Source organism: Podarcis bocagei, assembly GCF_964188305.1.
Source record: "Podarcis bocagei genome assembly, chromosome: 1".
Lineage (NCBI taxonomy): Eukaryota > Metazoa > Chordata > Lepidosauria > Squamata > Lacertidae > Podarcis > Podarcis bocagei.
Genome location: NC_138125.1, coordinates 97,891,959 through 97,918,864, shown reverse-complemented (window position 1 = coordinate 97,918,864; position 26,906 = coordinate 97,891,959). Strand labels below are relative to the sequence as shown.

Sequence of the window (26,906 nt, the reverse complement as noted above, 5' to 3'; positions counted from 1 at the left end):
TTGAGCTGAAACTGGGTAGCTGGGCTGGTATACATTTTGATGAAGATTATTGTCTCTCAATATGTAATTTCTGATTTTTCTCACCCCTCCTTTTTTACAGTGTGCTGGGTGGAACATGTCCTCATTGCTAAGTCATTTTTGTTTCTTAGAATCCTCATTTTAAAAATACTAATTCACACAGTAAGTAAGAGTGGATACCGCATACAGTTGTATCCACAATTTATTTGACTAGCCAGGACAGGATACGGCTGCATATCCAAACTCACTTTCTGTTGTAAGTGCAGTGCAGATGGTCAATATCTTTTTGTGCATTCAAAAGTTGTCCAACCACACAGCATTGCAGACTGGAGGCGGGCAGTTGTTGTCCCAATCAGTGCTATTTTTCTAGAAAAAGAGGTGCTGGAACGCCTCCCTTGTTTTCTTATAATGGCAACGGCATCCACCTGAGAGGTGCTGGAACTGAGTTATGGTGAGTTCTGGCTGAAAAAAAGCCCTGGCTCCCATTTTCAAAAAGAAGGAAAAAGAAGACCCAGGTAACTAGTTACTGTGAGCTTGACACTGATACCAGGAAAGCTTGTTTTCGTATGTTCTGGAGGCTAGGACCTGAATCAATGGATTCAATTTACAAGAAAGGAGATTCTGACTAAACATCAGGAAGACTTTTCTGCCCGTAAGAGCTGTTTGACAAGGATTCCACCTGAATGTTTCACCACTTATGCATTACTGTTGCATCATTAGCATGCTTCGGAATGAACCCCCTACCCCAAACCCTAGTGTGGACTGCCAAAGCAGTGTTTCTTGTTCAATCATTTAGCAGAAAATTGCTCATCATTGGCAAACAGGTGGACGAAGTTTGTACACTTCTCTGTGGGAGACAACCCAGAACAATTAGACTTTTGCTTGTCTGAAGACTATGAAGTCTTCTAAAAGAAGTGATTCCCTTTTCAGCACTAAATGGTTGGATTTCTTTCCTTATAAATGGGAAGATTGAAGAGGCATAAGATAATTATAGCTGGGTGTTGTTTTTCTCCCTTATTGTTCAGCTCTAGTGCCTATTGAGACTGTATCTTGGAGCAATTCAAGGAATTGAGTTAATCTATAAAACTGTATCAAGTTTGGGCTCCTGGTTATTTTCAGATGGCCTGACAAACTATGTCTCCTCAGTTTATGTTGAGGTCAGCCAAAGAACACTTACTAGCAGTCCCAAGGGGGACTATCTTTAGTTGACTTTTTCTATATCCTTGAACAGTAATTTCTGTTGATCCACATCTGCTGGAAGGTGGAGGGAGATGCCAGTGATGGATCCACCAATCCAGAACAAGTATTTGCACTCTATAAACCCAAGGACACTCCAGGATCCACAGTGCTGGAGAGGGCACACATAATTGGCAAAGCAATCATCAACAATGCCAGATTGCAAGGTATGTTACATATTTTTGTCCTTAAAGGGCAAAACAAAAAACCAAAAACCCACCCCTGAGAAATAAACCTGAGAAAATTTGGATTGCAACTCAAATGAATGATAACAGAAAGAAAACACATCAAACCCTTGGAACAACAACAACAACAACAAAATGTATGTCGCACCATTTTCCTGTTTCTTCTCAAACAGTATAATGAAAGTTAATTCACATGTATCTAAGCAATCCCCAAATAATGGAGGAGTGCTTTTCATAGAAGACTTAGATCTGGTCATTGTCAAAGGTAATTTTGCCAATGACTTTAGTAGGAATAGAAGAGGTCGTTAATATTACAGCAAGTTTAAAAATAAATAAATTATCAGTGTCTTTGTCAGATGACAAAGGAATTGTCTATAAAAGTGTGCTTCATTAGATGTACAACATCAGATATGTCACCATTGCATACTTGACTTTGACATTTTAGCAATTATACCATCATGCTTGCTGTATAAAACACTGTCCCGTGCTAAATGCAGCCAACTGTCCTATTGATTCTGATGTAAATATGGGCTTGTCTGCCAGAGTTTGGCTTTCTTTATTTGTGTCTGATACATTCAATGGCTCATCTGTTTTTTCTAAGATCCCAGATCCCAAATGGTAGATGCAAGATGCAAGGTATTATCTTTTTTAAAAAATAGTAGCTAGGCTGAAATGAAACATTAAAAAAGAGACAAGTGGGCTTAGGCATTAAGCTCTTTATTAATAATAAAATAATAAATGAAGATTCTGTTGCAATAATTTGAGAAATGGAGCACTGTCTGATCAAAAGAATCTTCCACTTTTTATTGTTGAAAAGTGATGGGGGAGGAGGGGAAATAATTATGGGTAATTTGATATGGTCTTGGAGAAAAAATAAAAATTACACACAGAGATGAAGGAGGAATCCACTTTAAATGGTTTTATATACAGTATATGGAATTTGGCAGTTCTGACTCAGATTAAGATTTGCCACATTGGACCAGTTCTTGTATCAGGCATCTGCTTAGGTCTGAGTTGCTTGTGTATTGTCTAATTACATGCAAATCAATAAAAAATATGTATATTATATGTATCATATGTAAAATTGTTTTATTATTTAGAAAAAATATAGAACAATTAATTTAAAAGGCATTTTAAGCTGTGTGCCTGATAAAATTACTGGTAAAGCACACAGGAAATAATTATTAACAAAACAACAAAACAAATCCGTCATGTGCATATAGTTTAGTTATGTATATATTTTTAAAATGTTTAAATAAATGTACAAAAGAGACAAATTCTACCCAGTACTATTTTTCTGCTATATTAGTATTAATATATATATGCATATGTGTGTGTGTGTGTAGGGCTATATGGTTATAATAGTACAATATATATTAATACATATAATATACTAAAATTGTTTGTATTATTTGCAGAAACAGTAAAAAACATTAACTCGCTTTCCAGTGAGATCAAGGAATAAGAAGGGAATTAGAAAAAAAATCCATGTGGAAAACATGGGGAAGGGTAAGTATCCAAAATCATTCACACACATTCCCAAAACAATATATTTAGTATTGTAGTCCTTGCACAGGTATCATCAACCTCTTCTTCACCTAGTCTCTTTATCTGGCACTCTGGCACTCCCTTCAAGTTATGCAATGTTCATAAAACTACGCACTTCTCTGTAGCTGCTCCCAGACTTTGGAACTCCCTTCCTAGAGAAGCTAGACTGGCTGCCTCCTTGTTGTCGTTCTGTGGCCATGGGAGTAGCAATACCTTCTTGAGGTATTAATGCTGTGAGCCCCTGAATCATAGGTTCAGGTTGAATATATGTGTAAATAAACAATATATCATAAAAACACCCCAGTCTCTGCTGTCCCTCATTCTGAGGAAACCAAACCCTGGGTAAGCGCCTGGAATCCCTAGAATCTTGCATCATTCCAAGATTGGGGTAGTGTGCAACAATATACAGTGGCACCTTGGTTTACGAACTTAATCCATTCCAGAAGTCCGTTCTTAAACCAAAGCATTCTTAAACCAAGGCGTGCTTTCCCATAGCAGCGGGGGACTCAATTTACAAATGGAACACACTCAACAGGAAGTGGAACATGTTCTGCTTCCATGGCAAAGTTCACAAACCAAAACACCTACTTACGGGTTTGCAGCTTTCTTAATTCAAGTTGTTCATAAACTAAGCTGTTCTTAAACCAAGGTACTACTGTATTTAACTTCCCTGCATTAAATAAAGCAAGGGTGCCCTAGGCTTTATCAAGACTGTCAAAATCAAAATAAAAGCTTCTGTGCTATGTATTATTAAATAATAAGCCCCAATTCATCCATTATGAAAACCTAAATCCAGAAACTCAGTGGGAGCTGTGCTATTGCTTCCTATCAGGACAGGTTGGCACCCAGTGGCTGTAGTCTTGTATACAAATGGCACTGACAGACATATGGTATTTTTTGACATTGTGTTCCATGGAGATATTATCTTAGAAGTTGAAACAGTTGAGCTGCCAGATATATTTTCTTGTTGGCTGATAAGGTTTGATAAATATGTAGTGTCACCTCGTTTGGTTTGTTATTCATCAAAAGACACAGATCAATCTTTTTATAATCTATTTCTGTGTTGTGAAAGGATTATTTCTTCTTTAAGCAAAGCTTTGAAAAATGATGACATTGTTAAGATGTGCCATTAATGCCTAGGATCTGTCCCTGTCCTCTCACAATCTTTGTTTCCTGTTAACATAGCACTCACTGTTTAGCTGATATTAGAAATGTTAAATCTCAAATTTAATACACCCCCATGCCCTCTATCCATGGCTGTGCAACATAAATATATGTCACACCTAGCCCCGACTTGGTACCAGAAACAGAGTCCTTGGATGATGAAGCAGACACTCCACAGATTGAGGACCTTGAGGAGCAGCAGTGTCCCCTGAAGCTGGTGCTAAGGGTCTCCTTGTAGGACCTTCCAGATTGTGACCAGCTGAAACTATCAGAGGAAGGGGTGGAACCATTCCCTCAATTCTCAAGAATGCCTGTGCTAAAAGGGTTGGGTCCAGGGTGAAGAGCAGCAACATAGTTTAAGCAAGCTTCCTGCCTCCCAGGTCAGCCATTTAAGGAAGCCTCCATGCCCCTTCAGCTCACATGAGCCAGAGCGGTATGGGGGCTTGCTCAGCTGCAGGGTTGGGCTATGTATTTTGACTGCTTCCTCCTCCCCTAAGGTGGGAAGGAGAAAGCAGTTGAGATACATTCCAGGCATCGTGATATCTGCATCACATTTCACAGTATTTAGCTGCTGATCTATCACAATGTTGAAAACGAGATATCGCCCAGCCCTAGTCATGGCATGGTCAGAAAAATTCCCCTTTGATTATCTCTGTGATGGTCCTGTCATATATTGAAGGTTATCTGCTAGATAACCTGGTTCTAGGTTGTACAAGCTTTATATGTTAACTACAAGACACTGAACGGTATGCTGATGACAACGTAGTGTGTGCACGCTCAGAGGATGACCTCCAAACCATCCTAAATATCTTTGCAGAAGTTTACAAAAAGCTTGGCCTATCACTCAACATCCAAAAAGCCAAAGTGCTGCACCAACAAGTACAAAATAACCCCTCTGCAGCGCCACAAATCCAACTCAATGGTGTAACATTGGAAAATGTTGATCACTTCTCCTACTTAGGCAGTTATCTTTCCACAAGGGCCAACATTGATGCCAAAATCCAGCATCGCCTGAGCTCTGCGAGTGCGGGTTTCTCCTGATTGAATTGCAGAGTGTTTGAGGACCAGGACATTCACAGGGAAACCAAAATGCTTGTTTACAAAGCTATTGTACTACCAACCTTATTACAGTATATGCTTGTGAAACATGGACCACTTATAAATGCCATCTCCAACTCCTTGAAAGATTTCATCAATGGTGTCTCCAAAATTTTTTACACATCACTTGGGAAGACGGGCGAACTAATATCAGTGTATTAGAAGAAGCAAAGATCACCAGTGTTGAAGCAATGATTCTTCAACATCAACTTTGTTGGACTGGTCATGTTGTGCAGATGCCCGATGATCGTCTTCCAAAGCAACTACTCTATGCTGGTGGTCAACAAAAGAGGTTTAAAGACTGTCTCAAGCCAAATCTAAAAAAATGTAGTATAAACACTGACAACTGGGAAACACTGGCCTGTGAGCACTCCAGTTGGAAAACAGCCTTTACCAAAGGTGTCATGGGCTTTGAAGACACTCGAACTCAGGACACAAGGAAGAAACATGCTAAGAGGAAGGCACGCTTGGCAAATCCATACCGTGATCAACTCCCGCCCGGAAACCAATATTCCCACTGTGGAAAGACATGTGGATCCAGAATTGGCCTCCACAGTCACTTACAGACTCATTGTTAAAAATGTGTTTATGGAAGACAATCTTACTCGGCTACAAGTGATCGCCAAGAAGCTTTATATGTTAACTCCAAGAGATTGAGCACCAGGTGAGATGTTTGTTTTAAGAATCCAAAAGTTTTAAAGTGTTATTTATTGTAAATTACAACCAAAAGAAAAATCTTGAGTGTAGATTTGGTTATTTTATAGGGTTTTAAACAGTGTTTCTGGTTCAGGTGTTTAGGCTGTGTTTGGCACACTTCAGAGGATTCCCACAAAAAGAAGATGGAGAAACCATTAATGACTAGCTTGGGAAAGCAATTGAAGTGTGATTGAATGGAGCTGCTCGTAATTTTTCCATCCAAAATTTGTGATTACGACCCCCTTTCAACCTCAAAGCCCTTGGGAACTACAGGTAGAGTCTCAACAACCTGGTCCTCCAGATATTGTTGGACTTCAGCTTCCATATATTTACGTGAATCAATTCCCCCGCCAATAATATTCTAAAAATGCCTCTCCCCCACCCCACCATCCACTCAATTTCATCACCCACAAATAGTGTGGAGATTTTGCGTGGTTGACTTCTTGAGTGCCTTCTGAACCACATCATTGTCCTCTGTAAATTTGTGCTACTGCATTTGGCATCTAACAGATGCCTACCTACTTAAGTTGCCCCATGAGTATAATACTTTGTGGTTTGTGTTCAGCCATTATTTTGTTTTTAATTCTAGTTGTCCTTCAATCCAGGATGTCTGTGACATGTTTATTTCTCATAGTTTTGATTTATATGGCAGTATTTTTCACTTGTCTTTCCCTCTTATGAAATTACATTGCATTGATTTTATAAATGCTGTTGAGATATACAACCCTTACAATTCATGAAATATAAAGCATTTCCCTGTCTACAAGGGCTTTTTTTCCAGGTATTATGGCAAAGGGTACAATCACTGAGAACATTCTCGGGTTTATGGTTTATGCAGTTTGGATACATTCACCCATTTTGGTGTGAAGAATTGTATAAATGAGAATCTGACTGCAAGGCTGCACAATATGTGCAGTACCTCACTGGGGGCATAATTACTACTGGGGTGCATTGGATTTAGACAAATCTCAATTTCTAAACTGAGGCAGGGTGTCTTGATGGGATCTGTATGAGTTGCACAAGTTGAACCAGGCACTCCTGATGTACTTTCTGGCATGTCAGTGATTTAGACATACAAAAATGCTGTAGACAAGAATCTACTGAAACTGTCTATAAGCTTGCCTTATGAGGAAAATGTGTGTGAAGGGGTCAGGGTATGAAGTAATAAATAATAATAATAATAATAATAATAATAATAATACTTTTTTATCTTGCCATTTCTAAACATGGGGGGAGCAGGGAGTTCCCTAGTTGCCTGGCTTCCTAGCCTTTGCATGAGCAACACAACAACCTGTACTATGGAGCTATTTTTTAAATAATATTTTTATTGATTTTTCAGTTTTACAAACCAAACAAACATGTTACATACCATTGAATATCCAATGACTTCCTTCCCTCTCCTTCCTCAGTTCATTTTATTTATCTTCTTTCCCTGCATATTTTACTAAAACCATTTTTGTCAGTTCTCCATTTTTACATCCCTCAAACAATAATTACACTGTTGATTTTATCTTAATGCTGCCAGCATTTTCAGCTGTGTGCAGTTATTTTCCATATGGTCACTAAATGTTTTCCACTCTTCTTTAAATATATGTTCTTCTTGCTCTCTTATTCTATACATTAAACCTGCAAGTTCTGCATAGTCTAACATTTTAAGTTTCCAGTCCTCTTTACCTGGGACCTCTCTCACTTTCCAGTTTGGGGCTAACAAAACTTGAGCTGCCGTAGTAGCATACATAAATAATTTTTTCTGACATCTTGGAATTTCTGTCCAGATTATTCCGAACAAAAAGGACTCAGTGTTTTTTTTTGGGGGGGGGCAGGGAGTTATTTCAAACATTTTTTTTACCTCATTATAAATCATTTCCCAATATTCTTTTACCTTTTCACATGTCCACCACATATGAAAAAAAAAATACTTTCAATTTCTTTACATTTCCAACACATCAGATTCTGATTTATACATCTTGGCCAACCTACTTGGAGTTAGATACCATTGATTAATCATTTCCATATAATTCTCTTTTGGTGAAAAACATGCAGTTAATTTCAAATCATACTTCCAAAGTTTCTCCCAAAGGTTTAAGTCTATACTATGTCCTACATCTATTGCCCATTGTGTCACTGAAGCTTTAACAAGCTCATCTTTTGCTTCCCATTCCAATAGAAAATTATAAATTTTAAACAAAGGTTTATCCTTGTTCTGTAATAATTCTCTTTCAAATTGTGAGCTTTGGTCCAAAAATCCAATTTTAAAATCTGACTTAAACATCTCATGTAACTGGTGGTATTGTAACCAATCCATGACTCGACTCCTTAAGTCTTCCATAGGTTTCAGTCTGCATTCCCTCCCTATAATAGTTCCCTGTAAGTGTATAGTTTAGTGATGTATGGAAGTAAGAGCTGGACCATAAAGAAGGCTGATCGCCGAAGAATTGATGCTCTTGAATTATGGTGCTGGAGGAGACTCTTGAGAGTCCCATGGACTGCAAGAAGATCAAACCTATCCATTCTGAAGGAAATCAGCCCTGAGTGCTCACTGGAAGGACAAAACGTGAAGCTGAGGCTCCAATACTTTGGCCACCTCATGAGAAGAGAAGACTCCCTGGAAAAGACCCTGATGTTGGGAAAGATGGAGGGCACAAGGAGAAGGGGACGACAGAGGACGAGATGGTTGGACAGTGTTCTCGAAGCTACCAGCATGAGTTTGACCAAACTGTGGGAGGCAGTGGAAGACAGGAGTGCCTGGCGTGCTCTGGTCCACGGGGCCACGAAGAGTCGGACATGACTAAATGACTAAACAACAAGTGTATAGTTAACCTAATGGAACTCCTTCATACAGGACGCAGTGATGGCCACTTGGATGGCTTTAAAGGAGGATGAGACAAATTCTGGCCACAATGGCTATATACTCTACATCCAGGGTCAAAGGCAATAGCAGTTGCTGGAAACTGCAGGAGGGGAGAGTGCTCTTGTGTTTGTCTCCTCTTTGAGGGTCTCCCACAGGCATCTGGGTGGCCACTGTGAGGACAGGATGCTGGACTAGACGGGCCATTGGCTTGTTCCAGCAAGATGCCTCATGGAAGCCTATGTACGTCAAAGAAGAAGGATTGCTTGGCAGTTCCTTCCCATGTGCACCACCACGGGAGCAATGATGCTCGAATAAGCCGTCCGCTATTCACGTTTGCAGGAATGAATTGTAGGTTTCCAACCCAATAAAGTGTGAAGCATAAGCCATTGGTTCAAGGCAGCTCCTTTAATTTATTTTAGTACCTGAGAAAAAGTCATTCAAATCGAGCATGGTTTTATATGCTAACATCATTTCTATAAGAAGCTGAATATTCTTCCTTGAATTTTTATATCATCCCCAGGGCTGTAGTGCAAATGTACGGTTATTGCACTACTAAACCTTTTTGAGTGATCACATACTTATCTTGCTTCCCAGTAGTAGGACTGTGTGATGTTCTCGTAGAGAACTGATATCGTATTCCCCCCCCCCCCATCTCTAAACAGTACCTTGGGATAATTAACCATTTCTTTTTACTGTAAGTTGTGGGCCTCTTTCTGATAACACACATAATTTTTACTTTTACATAGTTTGGTTCCAACAGGAATTAGCCTTAAATGTGCTCAGTTATCACAGTGTAAGAGTCAAAACAAGCAGGGATTTGAAATTAGAGTATTTAATCCAGTACTGGGCCAGTATTTCAACCACTGGGGTGGGGGTGAATAGAATATAGAGGTGGAAAGTGAGAATATTCTTCCATGATGAATCTTTTTTAAAAAAGAGGTAGTTTCTTTTTTTTCTTTTTTTTTCTTAGTAGCAAAGTTCTCTGACCCTTTGCAGTGCTCCATTTTCTCTCTAGCTTTCTGTGTTCATTCTGCCTACGTGTGTTCTTGTACTCTAAGATCACCCTAAGGGCAATGCAAGTCAGTACCATTTACCTGCATGGTGATCTTTGATCTCATTCTCTCTGTTTTGCTTTTTCATGTCATCATAGGCATAGGAGGTCCCCCCCCCCGGGGGGGAATGCAGGAAACCACTTTTGCCATACTTGGACTGTATTGTCACCCCCTACAGAACTGACCTGTAGGGTACCTGTGCTCTGCAGGTCATCTCAAACATGGGTGTAATATCTGTGAGTCTTGACATTTGAACTGGGATATGGAAGTACAAGCAGACGATTTTCAAGAGGAACTTAAGAACTAGAGACCATGCAGTTTTCAGAACCTCCAAGTAGGAGCCATATACCCAATGGACTACAAACTTCCAGTCAGCACCAAATTCAGCCACGTCAGAGATCAGAGACCAGACACCAGCTGATATTATTCTTGTACTAAAAAAAACAACAACCCGCCCCCCATTTCCCATCAGTTAATGAGGAAAGAAAGTTAAATACAGTGGTGCCCCGCAAGACGAACGCCTCGCGAGACGAAAAACTCGCAAGACGAAAGGTTTTTTCGTTTTCGAGTTGCTTCGCAAGACGAATTTCCCTATGGGCTTGCTTCGCAAAACGAAGCTTGCCCCCGCACCCCGGACCTCTTTTGAAGCAAGGGGCGGCGGGGAGAAGATCGCTTCTCCCCGTTGCCAGCCCCGCAATCTCCGGGGACAGAGGGGAAGGCGCGCGCGCTATGCAAAATTCAATGTATTTTTCAAAACGTTTTTTAAAAGAAGCATTTTTCACAGCATTTTTTTATATGTGTGTAGATTCCACCTTGGTTTCAAATGCCTTGTCAGCCATGTTGCTCACTGGGTGACTCCTTATCCAAGCCTAACTCACAGGTGGTTGTGAGGATAAAATGGGTGAACTTCAAATCAATCCTGTGGTTGTCTTCTCTTTCTGCTGTTGTATGGAGAAATAAAACAGCCCAGGTTTGCCTGCAAAGCGGCACACCATCCCTTGAGAGTCAGCCAAATTTAACTTGGTTGGGACTTCCGGTCGGCGCCAGCGTTAATGGTGGTCCTCTTTCCGAGCTCCAGAGGAGGACTGCTCTGCGAGTTCGGGTCTGACCCGCTACGGCAAGCGGGGGACCCCTAAAATCACAGGCGCAGAAGCCTGTGAACAAGGAGACTCGGTGGGCACCAGAAGCGCCCCCCCTTACTGCAGAAAGAGCCTTTTAAAAGGCTCTGGAACGGCATCAGGAGAGCGCGGTGCTGAGAGTCGCTACCCAGCCTGCAGAGTGAAGCCGCGTCGCCATTGACGGAGAGCGCTGATTCCTTCCTACAAATCTGGACTGATAAAACCTGTGAGTAAGATTGAACGCTAATCTGGAACCTTTTAAAGGAAAATTCGGCTGAAAACGGGGATGGTAAAAATTAAGGAAGTCTGCCTCCCCTTGACTGCATGACAGCTAAAAGCAACGGAATTTTAAAGCTGCATCCGTATGTGACTTTTTTTTTTTTTGACAACTTAAACCTGACATTGAACTTAGATCTCCCCTCTAGCAAGCAGGGCAGAGGGGAGGAAAAAAGGACATTAAGAACTGCACGATCTATTTAAAAAGGGAAAACCCTTCTGCTGCCTCACTGCCCTGAAGCGGACTGCCAAATAAGGCATTAAAGCACTGAACTGTCTTTAACTCCTGGGAAAATTACATAGTTGAAGTTTCTTTTGTTACAAAGTTTTTGGACTCTGTTGTTACAGTTTATTGGAGCCTGTTGAAATTGTATCTACCGGGAAAGGTGTTGTAAAAGACTTTTACAAGCCTCCTGATATATTTGTTTTTAACTTCTTTGTCTCCGTATTCGGACATTTTGGGTTGCTCCCCCTAGAGGGCTAAAGTAACGGCTGTAACAGTTTAGGACAGTGGAATTTTCCATCAGAGGACTATTCCCTTGGGAACGACCTTGGGACATGAGTGGCTCAGCAGAAGAGATAACCACAAGAGCCAAAGCTAAGCAACAACAACAGCAGCAACAGCAACAAAAGAAAAGAGGCTCAATTACTGGCGCAACCCCTACAGGAACAACAGGACAAGAAAAAGTGACAGCTGCATCCATGGAGTCAGTGACACAAGCGCTTCTCAAGATAAACCAGTCTTTGGAGAACTTGACAAAGCAGAGTACAGAAAATACACAGAAATTAACAGAGCTAACAGCAAGATTGGATTTGAATACAGAATCTATAAATAAGCTGGTCCAAGAAAATTCCGCAACACGTAAGATTGCAGAGGAAGCCAGAACTATTGCTGGAGAGACTCAACAGAATTTAGAACCGATTGCTAAAAAAGTTTATGAACATGATACAACTCTGGCTTTGTGGGAATTGCAGAGAAAGGAAAGAAATCTGAAATTAAGACTGATTCCCGAGAGCGAAGGAGACAACCTAGTGGAGTTTTTGACACGAGAGTTTGCTGATTTCTGGGAGGACCTGGAGGACGAAGAAATAAAAATAACAACAGCATTCAGACTGGGCAGAAGACAGAACAGAAAGACCCCGAGGGACTGCTTGATTACCCTTAGATCGAAGGAAGAAAGAGACAAAATACTAAAATTACATTACAGAAGGGCCTTGCAAATTGAAAATTCACCTATACAGATTTTTAAAGATATCCCTAAACACATCTTGGAGCTGAGAGCCTTCTATAAGGACTTGGTCTATCTGTTGAAGAAGAACACCATCCCTTTTAGGTGGGAGTACCCACAAGGACTGTCTTTTGACTACAAGGGAAAGAAGGTGAAAATAAAGACAATACAAGACAAAGAAAGATTTCTGGAAAGAAACCAAGAGGACTTACAGAAGGGAACTGTGGACCCAATTGCAGAACAAAGGAGAGCACTAGACATTCTTAACCTATCGTACGGACTTAACCCAGCACCATCAGAGGAAGAGCAACAACTTGGAGCGGTTGGAGGAGTAACAGAAAAATAACAAGATGGCCCTGCAATTCCTTAGTTGGAATTGTAATGGGCTGAACATGCCTTTGAAGAGACGCCAAGTATTCCACATTCTGAAAAGAGAACAATTGGACTTGATTTGTTTACAAGAAACTCATATAACCAGAGTACACAGGAAATTACTTATAAATAAAAGATTAGGACAAGAATTCATTTCATCGGATAAAGTTAAGAAAAGAGGAGTCGTGATTTATGCAAAAGAAAAATGGGTCCCAAAAATGATGTTTAAAGACGAACAAGGAAGATACCTGGCAGTGGAAATACAAGTACAAGGAGAAAAATATTTAATAGTTGGAATTTACGCACCAAATGAAGGCAAAGCGGAATTTTTTAAGAAACTCCATGAAACTTTGACGGACTATCTGGATTATAATATGATAATCATGGGAGATATGAATGGTGTAGTCTCTACAAATATGGATAAGGCACAAAGACTGACAATCTCCAAGGAAGGGAGACTTCCGAAAACCTTTTTTGAGATGACGGAAAATATGGATCTAATAGACATATGGAGAACAAGGAACCCTCTGGAGAGAGAGGGAACCTTTTTCTCCCAAGCAATGATGACCTGGACCAGAATCGACCAAATTTGGATCACTAGTGGGATGGCTCCAAAGATCAAGAAAATAGAAATCTGCCCAAAAACCTGCTCCGACCATAACGCCTTGAAGATGGAAATGAAACTTACAACAACTGGTCAATTCAGATGGAGGATGAACGACACCCTGTTTCGAGATAAAGAGATCCACATGAAGGCCCAAAAAACTTTAAAGGACTATTTTGAAATAAACTTAAAGGCAGATGTGGAAAAAAGAGTGATCTGGGACGCAAGTAAAGCTGTGATGCGAGGATTTTTGATTCAACAAAATTCAATTAAAAAGAGAAAGCAGAATGAGAAGAAGGAAAAGATTTTGGAAAAGATAAAAGAAGGAGAGAAAAAATTAAGATCAAAACCGAAGTCCCAGGAGATTTTGAGAGAGATTAAGTTATATCAAACACAATATATGGAATTGATGAATCAAGAGATTGAATGGAAAATAAAGCAAATGAAACAAAAGACATTTGAATTGGCAGACAAATGTGGTAAACTTCTGGCATGGCAATTGAAGAAAAGGCAGAAGCTAAATACAGTTACAAGTCTAGAAGTGGATGGAAAGAACATATCTAAACCCAATGAGATTAGAAACTGCTTTTTGAGTTATTTTAAAAAACTCTATTCTCAAGGACCACAAAATGAAGAGGACATAGATAAATTCCTTAATAAATATGGATTACAAAAAATCTCTCATCAAAGCAAGGTGGATTTAAACCAGAGAATAACAGAACAAGAGATAGAGGGTGCCATTCAAGACATGCAACTGGGCAAATCTCCAGGGCCAGATGGACTGACTTCCAGATACTACAAATCTTTGAAGGAATGGTTGGTGCATCCGTTAAAGGAAGTCTGTAACGAGATTTTAGAGGGGGAAAAGGCACCAGAATCGTGGAAAGAAGCGTATATTTCACTCATACCAAAGACAGAGACTGAAAAGACTCAACTTAAGAACTACCGCCCAATATCATTACTTAATGTGGATTACAAAATTTTTGCAGACATTTTGGCAAAAAGATTTAAAAGAGTGTTGATGGAGAAGGTTCATAGGGACCAAGCAGGCTTTCTCCCAAAAAGGCACCTATCAGACAATGTAAGGAATATAATAGACATTTTGGAATTGCTAGAGGTGAAAATAAACACTAAAGCAGTGCTGATCTTTGTGGACGCGGAGAAAGCCTTTGACAATATTTCTTGGAGTTTTATGAAAAAGAATCTTCATGGGATGGGGGTAGGCCAAGGATTTGAGAACGGTATGGGTGCGATATACTCTGAACAAAAAGCTAAGCTGATTGTAAATAATGTGATAACTGAGGAACTCAAGATAGAAAAAGGAACACGACAGGGGTGCCCAATTTCCCCATTGCTTTTCATTTCTGTTCTGAGGTGTTGCTGAATATGATTAGAAATGACCAGCAGGTTAAAGGTGTACAGGTCGGAGCTAAACATTACAAGTTAAGGGCATTCGCAGATGACTTAGTATTGACCCTACAAGAGCCAAACACTAGTACGAAAAGGGTGTTGGAGATAGTTCAACAATTTGGCCAGGTAGCCGGATTCAAACTGAACAAACAAAAAACGAAAGTTTTAGAAAAAAACTTAACAGTCATGGAGAAGGAGAAATTTCAAGAAGAGACAGGTTTGACAGTGGTTAAGAAGGTGAAATACCTAGGGGTTTATTTGACATCTAAAAATTTGAACCTGTATAAGGACAACTATGAAAAATGTTGGTCAGAAATTAAAAAAGATCTAGAAATATGGTCAAATTTGAAATTGTCAATGTTAGGCCGAATTGCAGTTATTAAGATGAATGTATTGCCTAGAATGTTATTTTTGTTTCAAACCTTACAGATTCTTGACAAGATGGACTGTTTCAAGAGGTGGCAGAAAGACATTTCGAAATTTGTCTGGCAGGGCAAAAAGCCCAGAATTAAATTTAAAATTTTGACAGATGCCAAAGAAAGAGGGGGATTTGCCCTGCCGGACTTAAAATTGTACTATGAAGCAGCTGCGTTTTGCTGGCTGAAAGAGTGGATGCTTCTCGAGAATACAGACATGCTGGATTTGGAAGGGTTTAATAATGCATTTGGTTGGCATGCATATTTATGGTATGACAAAATCAAGGTGCATAGGGCCTTTAAAAACCATATTGTTAGAAAAGCATTGTTTAATGTTTGGATAAGATATAAAGATTTGTTGGAAAACAAAACCCCTAGATGGTTGTCACCCTTGGAGGCTAAGGCATTGAAGAAACTCAATATGGAGGCCGGATGGCCAAAGTATTGGGAAATTCTGGAACAGGATGGAGATAAATTGAAATTACAGAGTCATGAGAAATTGAAACCTAAATTACAAGACTGGCTTCAATATTTCCAAATAATGGAGGTTTTTAAACAGGACAGAAAAATTGGCTTCCAGGTGGAAAAATCAAAATTAGAGACTGAACTGTTAGAATCCAATACTAAGAACTTGTCAAGAATGTATAATTTGCTGCTGAAATGGAACACACAAGACGAAACAGTTAAATCGGCTATGATTAAGTGGGCACAGGACATTGGGCATAACATAATGTTTGCTGACTGGGAATGGTTGTGGAACACCGGTATCAAATTCACGGCATGTAATGCCTTAAAGGAAAACATTATGAAAATGATTTACAGGTGGTACATGACCCCAGTCAAGCTAGCAAAAATTTACCATTTGCCTGATAATAAGTGTTGGAAATGTAAAGAAACTGAAGGTACCTTTTATCACCTTTGGTGGACATGCCCGAAGATTAAGGCTTTCTGGGAAATGATATATAATGAAATGAAAAAGGTACTTAAATGTACTTTCCCTAAAAAACCAGAGGCCTTTCTCTTGGGCATTGTCAGCCAATTGGTGTCAAAGAAGGATAGAACTTTCTTTATGTATGCTACAACAGCAGCAAGAATACTCATCGCAAAGTATTGGAAGACACAAGATCTACCCACCCTGGAAGAATGGCAGATGAAAGTGATGGACTATATGACATTAGCCGAGATGACTGGCAGAATCCGTGATCGGGGAAAGGAGACGGCGGAAGAAGAATGGAAGAAATTTAAAATCTACCTTAAGGACTACTATAAACTTGTTGAATGTTAGAATGTCGAGGTTTTGAGTAAGAAAGGGTTACAGCGATACAAGATTAGACTAAAGGAAAGATTAAGAGGACAGAGGACTGACAGAAATATTTAGAGTTGTTAAAAACTTTTGGACATTGGGATGCAGAAAGGGGAGGTATGGGGGAGTCTGAGAAACAGGGTTTATGAAAGAAAGGTTATGAAACTATACGTGTGTGTATGTCTTTTTATATGTTTGTATTGTTTTAAAAATTTGATAAAATCAATAAAAAAATTTATAAAAAAAACCCAACAAATTTAACTTGGTTGGGTCTTGCTTCTAAGTAAAATAGGATCGGGCTGCAAGTTTTCCTATTGAAAGCTTAAAGTTTATGATAGATAGTTGTATTAATATTTTCTTTCTGCATCTACTTTGCTGTTCTGTTTTTAACTGGTGCTGATTTTCCTAACGACTAGTTTTTCTCATCTGTCTTGTTATTTTTGCATTCCTTAAAAAGAACTGTGTAACATAGAAAGTAAGTAACAATACAAAACAAAACAAAAATAAAACAAAACCTCAACCCTAAAAAACCAAAACCCAGATGGAATAACTAAAAAGGCATACAGTATCTTAAAAAACCTTCCTTTAATTTCTATGGTAAATATTTACTAACCTACTGTAGGAGTTATCTGCTGTTTCTTGAAGCTGTGAAGAAAAGATTAAAATTTGAAAAGAATTTAATGATCATAAGGTAACTACCAGCCATCTTCAGAGAATGCTGAACATGATTATTGAAAATATGTTGAGTATTTATTTGCAAGATTGCAAGGAAGAATAAAAGGACTTCAGAAATTTTGCTTCTTTTAAACAAAATGCCAGATACCATTTGCATGGTAGCCAGGATAGCCAAAGAACTTTTATGTGCCTGAGTCTGTCACTTTCTAGATAATGGTATGAACATTCAGGGTTACAGACACTCCATTCTGTTTCCCATCCAACTGGGTTTCCTCCACACATACCAAGCAGGGTGGTTCGGTCCTCACTGGGCTGTTTTGGAGAGAACTGCTTCATTGGTGGTGTATATGTGTCTGTGTGTGGTGATGATGGTGGTCATAGAGGTATTATCCATTTCTACAGTTGTGCTTCCTATGAAGATATTTCTCCATCTAGTGTGTAGGTGATGATGTTTTACCAACTGGCACCCCAGAGAGCTGAGATTGGTAATGGTACATACAAAATATTCAGGACTCACTGCCACTTGCTCCTATCAGCTCCATGCCCAAGAAGTATGCTCAGTCTACGTTTGGCTACTTTTGATGGCTATTTTGGACTTCCTTTTTCGGCAGGGGGAGTAGAGTGTCTTTGATTTTCCGCTGATTTTAATGGGAAATTTTAATTCCATTTTCTGGGAACAGTATTTAAAAATAGGCTGTTTCCTGGTTCCCACCGAAAAGCTACAGGGACAATTTGATTTTTGAGTCTACTCTTTTATACCCATGTATACACCACAAGTGTGGTGTAGTGTTAGGAGCAGTAGATTCGTAATCTGGGGAACCGGGTTCGCGTCTCTGCTCCTCCACATGCAGCTGCTGGGTGATCTTGGGCTAGTCACACTTCTCTGAAGTCTCTCAGCCCCACTCACCTCACAGAGTGTTTGTTGTGGGGGAGGAAGGGAAAGGAGAATGTTAGCTGCTTTGAGATCCCTTCGGGTAGTGATAAAGCGGGATTTCAAATCCAAACTACTACTACTACTACTACTACTACTACTACTACTACTACTATTCTTCTTCTTCTTCTTCTTCTTCTTCTTCTTCTTCTTCTTCTTCTTCTTCTTCTTCTTCTTCTATGTGTTGCCATCTTCCTTTTTGAGCCCCACCCTCCTGTCTGTTTTCTTCTTTTCAGCCAGTCAGCATTCTGTGGTCATTAGTCCTTACTGGACTATATAGGGAGATTCCCTCTCTCATTAGCCCTCCCCCCCCCGGTTTTTTATATTCCTGTAGACATCCCAGGTTTGCTGATAACTCTCTTGTGTATGTAGGCTACATCTGCATGGCAGGTGACTTGAATAAAACTACCTTTAAAAAGCTTGTTAATGTTTTCTCCCTGAAAATGCTTTTGTTCATTGTTGAAAAGGTTTCAGAATTCTTCATCTTTCCTTTGTTTATGAGTAGTGCTGTGGAAGCTTGCAGTATATCTGATGAATGCTATTCACTATAGTTGTGGGCGATCTTGTTTTTAGATAGCATGCATTCTTTCCATTTGGCATATTATTTCTTTCCCTTTAATAAATGAAACACACTGATGCCTTCCATACTCTCTGTAGAGTTTTTTTTTTGGGGGGGGAGGGCCATTTCTGATAATAGATACATAGATAGATGATAGATAGATAGCTAGATAGATAGATGATAGATGAGAGAGAGATTATAGATAGATAGATGATAGAGATGATAGATAGATAGATAGATAGATAGATAGATAGATAGATGATAGATAGATAGATAGATAGACAGATAGATAAATGAGAGAGAGAGAGAATAGATAGATAGATGATAGAGACAGATATAGATAGATAGATGATAGATAGATGATAGATAGATAGATGATAGATAGATGATAGATAGATGATAGATGGATAGCACCATATGGGAGATCGATGGACGTCCGGAGGCGACGTGGGGCCATGATGGACTTTGTCTCCCTGGCAGTATCCCAACAGTTTATACATACAGTTCAACCCCAAAGGGTTCTCAGAGTAGCTAACACCTCGCAGGAAATTAAAAATACCCAAAGAGAACCAAAATAAGTGATGGTGTCATTTTAATTTAAAATAGGTTTTATAACTAATACTAGGCCCATGAAAATTTCAACATGTGATAAAACAGCATGTAATAGACCCTGGTCAATAAAAAGTCCTTATTATTTGCATATACCAAAACCAAATACTAGATATTGCTATGTGTTTACCAAATGGCCATTTACAATAAAATACCTTATGGTGTGCCATGAAAAGAGCATAGGCGCCGACTCCATGGGGCTTGAGGGGGCTCGAGCCCCCTCAAAAAAATTTTTGGGGGGGCTCAGCCCCCCCAATAATCTCAGGCGGGCGCCCTTCCAGCAGAGCGCCGCCGCCGTCCCCCGCCTCCTCCTTCGCCAGCCAGCCAGCCGCGCGCCCTAATCGGAGAGCCCCGGCCGGAAATCCCGTGAGAACAGGGGAATCCCGACTGGCCGCACCTCCCAGCCAGCCAATCGGCTGGCTGGGGGGCGTGGCTTGCCCTATTTAGGGCCGGAGCCACTTTATTTGCATATTCATGAGCTTATTTATTATTCATGAGCTTTCCCGGGCCCCCCCAATATTTTTTCTAAGTCCGCGTCCCTGGAAAAGAGAAGAATGTCTTGAAAGGAGGCTCCAAGAATTCATATCAAATATCAGTGTAAGAACTGGCAACTTGTGGCCCTCCATATTTTGCTAGACTCCTCTCATCAACCCTGACCATAGACCATGCTGTGTTGCCTGCCAGTGTCTTGAGGGCCACAGGTTCCCCATGCTTTTATTAGTGAATATTTGTTTCAGTTCTGTTCCGTATCCTCCTTCTCTTAAAGGAAACATAATGTGCATTTGGTAAATTTACAGAATAATTGAGATGTAAAGTTTTACACATGTTTCTGCACAGGAGTACATCAAGCTTGCTGACGGGACTCAGCAAACATTCAGTAAATAACGCCAGTGGGATTTATTGTATGGAATTAGAGAAATGCAATGTATGAATCAATAAATAACAATGTACATATCACATAACCATTTCTGACTGACGGTTCCCAGCTTAATCAAAGGAACTCATAAGGGCCTGAAATAATGCAATAGGAGGAATACTCATTGCCAGGCTTCCCTACTTGGCACATAAATTATAGTGGCAGGAATCATACATCAAAACTGGTAATAGGTCGGTCTGCTTAAAAAGCCTCCTTCCGTTCCTAAGCATGGAATATGGCTTTTACTTTTAAAGCACCTTTAAAATGTGGTACTTGGTTTGAGGGCAGGAATTCCTTTTTACTCAGCAAATGTTTTATTTCATGGGTCAGGCTTCCCTACAGTAATTTTGTCATTGAGAGCCTGAAACAACCAATCTCTGAAACACTGTAGAATCCAATTTACTCTAGAACTTCAAGGCACTGACTGGCACTGTCAGTGAGCCCCACTTTCAAAGGAACAATGAGCTCACTTTGAGATCCAAGTTGTTCCTCTGGATCAGTGTCCTCACCTGTCTCATGGCTGACATCAAATATGATGTCAGGTACAGGGCACATGGGAGAGGAGAAAGTGGTCTCCCTGACTGTTTGGGATCCTTGTTGAACCTAAATAGGTCCATGGTCTGGAGGTTCATCTCTTCTAGTCTGTAAGTACATCAAGTAAACAGACTATGGGTAATAGCCAACATTAATCAGCTTTCATTTCAGTTAGTCTATTGCATATGACTTGGTTGGACATCACCCAAATTGAAGAAACAAGAGAGACATGTGAGGCACTATTGAGATAAGTGCAAATCGAACAACAGTATGGCTTGATACTTTGTAGAACCTCCAGTAATTTCATGGCAGTTCCCATATGGACTCTCAAGAACTGCTAGACAGATCAGGAAATGCCCTTTATATTTACATGCAAAAGTAAGCACCGGCCAAATCTCACTTGTTCCAAATTATACTTAACCAAGAGATGGAGGGAGAATGTTGAAGGATGATCTAACTATATAACAACCTCTTTAACTTTCATTTTGTAATCAGATTTGAGAAACATTTAAAATCAATTTGCATCTACCAAATCAATTATTTGGTTGTACAAGGCAGTTTGTTGAATAAATATTTGGCAAATACTTCCAAACATAGTTACTGGCATGGACGCATAGCTAACAGATGTTAAAATTAAAGTCTGTTGGTTTTGTGGTATAATTAAATGTCTCTTTAGTTGTGAAGAGCTCAAGTAAATACACCACTGCTATGCTGTCAGAATTGCCACCAAATTCAAAGTGTCCTCAACCCTGGGGTGGGGGGAGAGAAACCAGAAAATACAAAAATAGCAAAAAGATAACATGCATGCACCCAGTGACCCCTGCAACACAACCCATGCCAGCCCCTCAATCAGAAACTGCCCTGGACACAGAATTAACCTGTGCCTCCATAGGCAGCTGTGAGTTCAAAATGACTTCCAGGCAGTGCACCTGGTCCTTCAGGGGCACAATTGCCCCATTCAGGGGAGAGCCACTGAACTCTGATGGGTAGATATGCATCACCACAAGCCGGCTTCTCCCATGTTATTGCCTTTAATTTTTCAAATAATTCTTGCATTTGAAATACTGGAAGTCACATATTTGGACAGGCCGTGTCAACATTCAGAGAAAAACTTACAGTGTGATAATAATGAATATATTATGTGTTCGTTGTCATATAAGGTGGAAGAAAGAGGGGGTACACTATATGCACATTTTCCTATGTTCTTCGTCGGGTCCCACAGTGTTTATATGCTCATTTTCAAGGCACTATCATATATCACTATGGTTGTACCAGTGGTGTAGGAGGAAGGTGGATTTGCTATCAGATGCAGCTCTAGGGGAGCGTGACCGGTGCAGTTGCACTGGATATGAAGCTTTTGAGGCATCACAGTGGATGCCACTAGTGTTATGTCCAATGAAAGGCGAGAGGCAAGGGGGCACTGGATTTTAGTGTCATACAGGGCACCATGGAAATTTGTTATGCCAAGGTCCACCACTGTTGCCATGGTTACACTTGTTAGCTATCTAGTTTGAAGAGAATCAGTAGTGTCTAATCACATCAAGGCATCTAAAATCTGGTCAAGTTAAACACAGTTTAAGTCACAGTAGGGAAGGTCAGATTGAGAAGGCAAAGCCTGGACAAGGAAGGAAAAGCCCATGTCACAACATGACATGTTAGGTCAAGACAGGGAAAATGTAACCAAGGTAAGGCAAGTGAGGACAAATGATCTCTTATGCAGAGGGCAGATAAAAACAACGTAGGGACCCATCTTGAAGGGCCCATAGTATAGTACTATATACATTCAGGACCCAAGGAGTTTAAAGGCAACAAGAAAGTTGTTTCTGAAAAAAAAATGTGCTTCCTTAAACAAAAACAGTTTTCAAAGATGCCCCATTTCAGTAGAAATACCTTTTCCTAATGCAAATGAAACTTTGTGCACTGAAGTAATTGAGAGTCAAAGTTAGAGTCCCTTTTCCCTGTCTTTTGATCTGAACCTGATCAACATGTTAGGCATTTCATATTCTCTCAGCAGGGGAGACCTTGGAAGGGAGGCTCTAGCATGAACTTCAAAAGAGAAATGAGAAGAACCCGCTGCAAGTAAGTCATTTATTCCTAGCTGCTATCTATTTGTTTAACTTTATATTTCAAGGAATTATTGCAGTCTTTCTTTACCCTTTTATGTCTAGCTAAAGAGAAGAAGAAGGAGCATGTGCTTTATGGACTGCGAAAGATTCCAAAAAATATGAATTAGGGGCCATATGGAGGATTTACTAGGAAGTCAAGGCAGATGTACTAAATGAGCCATCTTCACTGCATGCTTAAATCAAAGAAAATGTTAAGAAGGAAGGAAAAGTAAGACGACCCAGGAAGCAATGGTGCAATTACATTTATAGGTCAAACACCTGAAGTTCAGGTTATCTTTGGACTGCAAATGCCAGATAGATAGATAGATAGATAGATAGATAGATAGATAGATAGATAGATAGATAGATAGATGATAGATGAAAGAAAGAAAGAAAGAAAGAAAGAAAGAAAGAAAGAAAGAAAGAAAGAAAGAAACTCGGGTGGAGGGGAGATAGATTATTTGCCATTGGGCAATTCACTAATGCAGGACATGAACTGCTAATTACAAAATCTGGCTCATCTTTTGTTTCAACTGAAACAAAGTTAATTAAATTTAATCTCTAAGATGCTGGTTTGAAACAGGAAGGATTCTTCAGGGAAACGAAATAGTAAAAACTTGTTCTTTCTGATTTCAAGCAAAATATCCAACCAAAGAGCTCCATTTTCTCCTTCTGTGTGCTCTTTTATGGTAGCATGTTCTTCTCGGTTATATTCGCCCTCCACCATTTCCTAAGTATTTGTCCTATTTTCAGATTGAGAGTGTGTCCATTAAATGGATTTATACCAACCTCATACACTTTGCAACTAAGGGATTGGTTTTACAGCACTTAGGAAGAACTTCTGGATGCTCTCCAAGTAGCAGAAAACAAAAACAAACCTGCAGTTTTAAAAAATTACTTGCAAAGGCTGTACTTTGGAATGTTCAGTTTTGCTGTCTGGCATGGTTTAAATGAGAAGTTTGGAAGGAAGGGCGAGTAAAAGTCCTTTGCCAGCAGCAGACAACTTTTGAAAAGCAGGGTCAGTTTTTCAAAGCTGGAGCTTCTGCTTGCTCCTTCTTCTCTATGGGTGCACTATAGCGCAGCAATAGATCAACAGGGCTTCTTTTCCTCTGATGTATTGTTGCAATATATCATAAGAACTGTGTCTGGCAGGAACATGAATTTCAGACATGGACCTATTTTCTGTGCCTTATTTGAGGACAATCTTAAGAAAATCAATGTGTGAGTTTCAGAACTGGCAAGAAGAGCTTAAGAAACTCCGTGATACTTCCAAAATGGTTAAAGGGTTCACAAAAGTTTTTATCAACTCTTAAATGTAAGTGGGACATTATAAAGCTCCTATAAAATAATGACTCACTTTAAGGTTGACCTTGGGGCTTCACTGTAGCCTCATTGCTTGAGTGTCTGAGGTAGCTGATTAAAAAAGAAAATATCATGCACCCTCCAAATCTTTTTGGTCAAATCCACACCAAACATTTAAAGTGCTATAACAGTCATGGTGTCCACTAGAGTATCCTAGCAAGTGTAGTTTGTTAAGGGTGCTATGAATTGTAACTATGTGTGGGCTGGGTCTTGTAACAACTTTCAGTACTCTTAACAAACTACAGTTTTCTTTCAGGGAAGCTATGGCTATTAAAGGTAAAGATAAAGGGACCCCTGACCATTAGGTCCAGCCGTGACCGACTCTGGGGTTGCGGCGCGCATCTCACTTTACTGGCCAAGGGAGCTGCCATACAGCTTCCGGGTCATGTGGCCAGCATGACTAAGCCGCTTCTGGCAAACCAGAGCAGTGCACAGAAATGCCATTTACCTTCCCACTGGAGCGGTACCTATTTATCTACTTGCACTTTGACATGCTTTCGAACTGCTAGGTTGGCAGGAGAAGGACTGAGCAACGGGAGCTCACCCCGTCACGGGGATTCGAACCGCCGACCTTCTGATCGGCAAGTCCTAGGCTCTGTGGTTTAACCCACAGCGCCACCTGCATCCCTATAGCTATGGCTATTAAAGTGGTATAAATAAGTGTAGGATGTAACTGTGACCTTTCCTACCCCCAAATGAATTCTTTGTAGAATAATGAAAATCTAGACATATGCATGGATGCTCATAATCTGATCAGAATTCAAATGTTTCTCCATAGGAAAACGTGCTAGCATGGGACTCCACTAATGAGTCCCATTGGTGGAAGCCCAGAACAAGGACTTCTGCTTATGCAATGGGGCTCCCAGTGCTTTTTTCCCTAGAAAAATAGGTGCCAGTACTCACCATGAAGTTGTTACAGTAAATGCCACACCTTTCATCATCAACAAAAAGAGGTGCTGGTACTGTGTACCCTTGAGTAACTCCTGGGGGAGGGGGAAGCACTGGGGCTTCCCTATGCCCCCGGATTTTTTTTAGGGAGGGTGGTAAGGATATGTCCTAGAACAGCACATGGGAGGTGGTGGTGGGGAATCACTCCATATGGCGAGACAAAGTGGTTTTCCTGATGGAGCAATTGCCTTAGAGCAACATTGAATTCCTTCCTTGACATTGTTGGTCACAACACTAAAAGCCCCTTTCTTGATTAGTGAAGTATAGATCATCTAACTACAGATTAGCTAGCATCATAATGTATGCATAAGAATGTGTGTGTGTGTGTGTGTGTGTGTGTACACCCCCCCCCAAAGGCCCATCTAGTCCAGTATCCTCTTCTCACATTGACCAGGCAGATGCCCATGAGAAGCCTGTATGCAGGACACAAAATCAATACCACTCTCACCACTTGTGATTCCCAGCAGCTAGTGTACAGAGGTATACTGCCTCAGACACTGAAACTGGTTCTCAGCCATCATGGTTAGTGGACGTTGATAGCTTTTTGGAGAATCAGCACAATACCTCCATGACATAAAAGTAGCCATAAACAGCTTCTGCATAGGGGATTATTCACACAAGTCCTTTAATACATCTAGGGCAATATTCATAAAGTCAGCAGAAGCTCACAAAGAGCTGCACGGAAGAAGTTATCGCTGTGATTGGCATCTTAATGACAAGATGCCCAGCCAAATGGTGTGTAGTTTCAAGGAGCTGTCCGCTTTTGATGTTCTTGGGGCATTATTGTTCTTCAAGGCAAACTGATTGATTGATTGATTGATTGATTGATTGATTGATTGGAAGGTACTAAGCATCAGGTGTGCTGGTGGCTGTATCCAACTCCCCACAGAGTCAGAGTCTGTTGGCAGGGAAGGACAATTCTCTACAGGTGAGTGATGGGGAAGAGGGTCTTTGTTTGTATCACTTCAGATGAGAGATGGGGTGGAAATGAGTGTTAGGTTTTTTGGCTTTTCGCCTATTGTTGGATTGTTCTTATTCACTGGACACATCTACCTCCACATGATTATTGGTTGATAAATGCTTGAGTGTTTTACTGAAGTGAGAGTTGAGTGGATGGAATGCTGTTGTGGGTGCAAATGGAGTATGATTGTTGAATGATTGGGTATGGCAGCATAGTTCCTGAATTCCTGTTTCTATTTTATGATTCTCAGCAATCGTATTCTGACCGGTGGGGATTCAGACTAATAGAGGTGCCTGGGGAATGTTTTATAAAAGTTCTAGGTCTGCTCTTTTGCTGTAAGTTTGCTTCCACCTGACCCCTATTTTTATTTAATCTCTTTTCTTTTTCAGCCAAGGGTTTTCTTTTTGTTTGAAGCACCTTCCTCTATTCAAAAAGTAGTGCCAGAATACAAAAAGCTGGTCCTGAGCCTCTGAACCTTTGACATTTTTCTTGGCCTGATTGGAAAGAATAAGAGCTTCACTGTAAGTAGAAACTTTCTACAGAACACTCTCTTAAAAGAAATGGGGGTAAGAATAATCAGGATAAAATAACTCCTGACTTAGTTTGCCAGTCCGAACATTTGCAGTGAAGAAGAACTTCTCCCTGCTACCATTAAAGGTCTGTTTTGAGTCATATGTCACTTTAGGCATAGCTGCAAAGTATTTGCCTGGGAGGCAGCACGTTACTTGCC

At 40.2% G+C, this 26,906-nt stretch overlaps 1 long non-coding RNA gene across 2 annotated transcripts; it reads left to right on the top strand.

The window, feature by feature from the left end:
- The first annotated feature begins 2,895 nt into the window (after positions 1–2,895).
- LOC308590393 lies at positions 2,896–26,682 on the top strand. Of its 2 annotated transcripts, none has more exons than XR_014009767.1 (3): positions 2,896–2,948; positions 22,812–22,879; positions 26,566–26,682. It is a non-coding gene; the product is annotated as an uncharacterized lncRNA (long non-coding RNA). The 2 variants fall into 2 exon arrangements; XR_014009768.1 differs by lacking the exon at positions 26,566–26,682 and adding an exon at positions 22,969–23,056 and having other exon boundaries at positions 2,933–2,948.
- Positions 26,683–26,906: the final 224 nt, after the last annotated feature.